Source organism: Ursus maritimus, unplaced genomic scaffold (genome assembly GCF_017311325.1).
Source record: "Ursus maritimus isolate PB19 unplaced genomic scaffold, ASM1731132v1 scaffold_20, whole genome shotgun sequence".
Lineage (NCBI taxonomy): Eukaryota > Metazoa > Chordata > Mammalia > Carnivora > Ursidae > Ursus > Ursus maritimus.
The window spans coordinates 16,405,505-16,410,314 of NW_024424453.1; positions in this window are offsets into that span (position 1 = coordinate 16,405,505).

The window sequence follows — 4,810 nt, forward strand, 5'->3', positions numbered from 1 at the left end:
CAAGAAGCCTGTGGAAGGAGTGTGTATAGTCCTTCCTCTTCCCCTCCTGCCATGTTAAGAAGGGGCGTTATGTTGCAGGCCAGATCATGAATCAGGAGAGCTTTCGGATCAGCACAATCATTCATTTATCAGACAAGAGGTGTGCTGCAGTTTGTATTCCAGTGAAGGGCGGGTGTATCCATGTTTGTGTATAAATACATCCACCTGGGACGCCTGGCTGGCTCAGTCAGTGAAGCGTCTGCCTTCAGTTCAGGTCATGATGCCGGAGTCCTGGGGTCGAGCCCCACATTAATGGGGCTCCCTGCTCAGTGGGGAGTTTGCTTCTCCCTCTCTGCTCTTCCCCCCTGCTTGTGCTCTCACTCTCTCTTTCTCTATCAAATAAATAAATAAAATCTTTAAAAATAAATAAATAAATAAATACATCCACCCTCCATTTCCCTTCTGTCCAGAGACACTCTAGGCAAATCTGCTTGAATAAATGGATTTGTAAGGTGCTCTGTAATTCTTACATGGTTGACTATCCATGTAAAAGGTCTTCCAAATAACAAACAGCTAATAGCACATGAGAACGTGTGATGTTACTTGATGTCTATATGAGTAACAGATTTTAAATAGACCGTTTTCCCTGCCAATGGAATACCTGTCTTTAAAGCCTATATTTAAAGTTAGATATTTATACCATATGGTTGAGGGAGGATTAGCCCTCTGTGGTCCTGAACTATATTGAAAGCATCATTATTTATATGTAAAGTAAATTTATGAATGGAAAACCTTTATATTAAATATTCTCAGTGGCAAATAACATGAAAGAGAATGGCTGTATTCCGAACAGTAGGAAATAGAGACAAATAGAATAGATAAAGGAAGCAATTTCATAAAATGGGCCAGGGGCATGTGGAGTACATTAACAAACACAGATACGTAACATATACCACATGTGCATGATATGTTCAGCAGACTCCTAACTGAGCTTTATGACAAAGAGACTATCGTGGACCTGGAAGCAGAGGGCAGATGTGACAGATTTGTTAAGCACGACTAGATGACGAAGCTATGGAATCTGTTAAAAGTCACATTTCCAAAGAATGGGAAAATGTCATGGGTGAGTTTTTTGCTGATTATTTTTTTTCTAATATTGCAAAGTAATAACATACTTTTTTAAAGAGAAACACTTCATATTGAATCTTTCATTTACACACTCATTATTTCACTTGCATTCACTATGCCCTCACTTCCACTCCCAGCAAAAATACAAACCTACTTACATATATGCATGCGTGCAATTGGGCCCAGAGGGCCATTATTACATGTAGACTACCTCTGAGATTTTTGCTGTCTTTGTGGACAACCACTGAAAAATATTAACTGACCACAGTCTTTATACCCAGGTGTACTCATGACCCGTTTTTAAATTGACTGCTCATGGAACACCATCTAGAAAAGTAAGGATAACAAAAAAAATCTAGTCATCAGAGGATGACTCCACTGTCTACAGAAAGGGCATAAACGAAAAGGGAGTTCTTAAAACCAATTGGTTAATTTTAAGGCCAGAATGTGACCATAGACTCGAATTTTTTTTAATGACTTGAAAGCCAATACATTGAAATTATTATATTGAGATTTTTTTGTCACATAAAGAAATAAGGAATCCTGTGGAACTACTGCTATATAAAGAGATAATTCAAGGGAATTAAATGTAAAATTATTCCTTAGAAAGATTGTTGCCCCTCGTGTAACTCGTCATAGACATTCTGGTCCATATTCTGAGAGTCTTTTCTGATATTGAGCTTTGATGAGTACTCTTCCTGATACAAAGGTTATATTTATCAAATTATCAAAAATATTCTTAGATGATAATATCTACTACAGGTGAAGGAATGGAGAAATAGGGACTCATATATTGCTAGAAGGAGAGCAAGCTGATTCCCACTGTCCCATTGTACACACCTTATCTCTTTTGAGGGATTTTCTGGGTCTGGCTTAGGAGAAAGAACATCCCAGAGGTATCCATTCCTTTAGAACACAAAAACAACAACATGGACAATGGTCTTGAAGATTTGCAGAGGAGTGACCTGGAGAGACACAGAGACAAGACGAATGAATAGTTAGAGCACAAAGATGGTCATTATATATGAAGAGCTCAGTTCAGAGCTGACTAAGGGACTCTATCCAACAATCAAAATTTCCAGAGTGAGAGCAAGCATTCCAGACTGCCTTCTGGGTTGTTGTGACATTTCCCCACCAGTGACTGATCTGCTAAGATTTTGGGATGAGACACATGTAATCCATCAAACTCTTTACGACAACCAAGAATTAATTTGGGAATAAAACCCCTCAAAATGGAAAAAAATACATCAGTGTATGCTTATTTCATCATAACCAAAATAGTTTGGCATCAAGAATTCTACCACTGTATTCGCTTATTACCTTTGAAAACTGGGTTGGTTGGGATGACGTCATTTGGAAATCACTTAAGACATCTAACTTTCTGCAATTCAGAAACAAATCCCTAGGCAGAACACATACAGTGAATTCTTAGGTGCAGTAAGTGTTTATTCTTGTCTTGCCTTTGTTTATTCCAGACACAGACACATACAATGTGTTTCAGTAATACATATTCAATTATACAAAGTGTTTTGTAAATTATTTTGCATGGAACAAACAACTTTTTCACATACGGGTATATTTTATTATTATCTAACATTAATTGCCAGATGAAGTCAACTTCACAAAAACTCAGAGTAGGCAGCTACGTATATGGGGTAATTTATGGTAAATTACAGTAATTTAAATAACACTGATGAAAATATGGCTCACCACCAGTCTGCTTCCATGCCTGACTTCACTATGATCAGCACCATACAAGAGAGCTATGAAGAAATTGGCATTTTACTATCTGTAAATGGTAATATATCATGTGGCTAGCACTTCAGCATGAATTACTTAAACTCAGTATGAGCCACTGTGATTTAGCAGGGAAAATGCCAAGGGAGTAGTAGTATAAGACAGAAACGTATTGATTGGGAGACAAGTGGATAGTAAAAGGAGATAAGAAATGTCTGACAGACAGTGACATTCAGCACTGCTACCACAAGGAACCCCAGCAACCAGTGTTCGGCTGTAGGGCACGAGAACCCTAAAAGGCGCTATGGAAGTTTATGTCATCAGGTTGATAATATCAGGGGAGAGTGGGTACCTACTTTCTCAAAGAGAGAGTATTTTATTTAAGTCTATACCAGTTGTAATGTGGTACATAGAGGGTTTTACACGGGTCATTCTAATTCAGATTATTTTCTCTGGTATTCTAATGTTGAAAAAAATTAAAATTTAAAATGTGTGTGTGTGTGTGTTGCCTTGTACACCATAATTTGGAGTAATGGGAGGTGAACCTGTTATCATAAATCTGATTTAGGTTAGATATTACAAAGGGATTTATTTTTCTGACCACTTCTTTATGCATTTACCTTTTCCTTCACTTTATTTTCCTAAATTCATCACATTGTCATTATAGAAAGCTTCTCAATGACTGGTATGAGGATTTAGCAGTTTGTCTTTTGTCTTTGAGCAGAAAAATGCCAACACGCTCTTCCTAAATAATCCCTAAGTGTGCCATGCAAGGTGCCGGCGGATGAACATCCCAGATTTCCTAATCCCCTCCCCCTCGCCCTTGGCCCACGTTATTCTTCTGTTGAATGTACAATTCTTTAGAATTGTTTGTGTGAATTTGAAATACTAAATGGTCATGGTACAAAGAGGTGTGCGATTATTAAAGCAAAGTATTTTCTAATTCTTTTGTCTCCACTTCCTGCTTCCAATAGCTGACACTAATTTAAATAATAAATAAGCTCCATGGTTACCTTTTGCTCCATTCCATGCTAAACATCAGCACCTGATCTGGTTTCCAGCATTATTGCAAAGACATTTAAGTGTACAGTATAAGATTGTACTTGATTTATTAAAGTAATGAATTAGTTTTATTGTGGGTGATTAAATGTATTTTACTTTTTAAAGCACAAGAACTAGAAAAGAAGAACATCGTTCCAATCTGAAAATAACTAGAAAGATAAGTTCATTAACTTGCCTACACTTGTGCATCATAAAAACCTTGTTAAAAATTACTCCCTAGCCTGCTGTATTAGCTTCTTTATGAGGTAATTTCTCCATACAGTAATAAGATTTTTCTTTTACTCTCCAGTGCATATTAAACCCACTAATCTTCTTTTATAAACTATAGTTTCAGCCACTTTCTCAATTTACTCACTTTAAAGATACACTCCTATTAATATTAAAGGTAGCAAATGCAGATATGAACTTTGCAAAACATGCTTTCGGATTTATGGCACAATCTTTTAACAGTGTACTGGAGTAGCACAAAAGGGAAAAAGCCGTAAATGTCGGGTATGTCTCATGACAAACCAAACAATCTCAGTCCCCATAGAATTAATTTCCCACCCCATTCATTATGTGAATGAACTGTAGACATATTTTCTGCTGTCAGCAAATAAAAACAGAGTGGAAAGACTCCCTTCATTGAAAGAAATAAAATAAAATCTTGCACAGGAACCACACAGTCGTCAATGATCTGATTGATATGGATGATAGCTGTCCTGGGGAAAGGACAACTGGTAGCCATTTCTACCTGTGGGTTGGTCTCTAAGGGTCAAGATTTTCATTCTGTCTCCAGAATCAAATAAGTCATGTATGAGGTTGAAAATTCAGTCTTCAAAGATCGAATTCCAGTTATTTTGATTATAGCCCTTGTTTATATAATTCTTGTAAAATGTCCAATATTTTAAACAGTTTATTATTT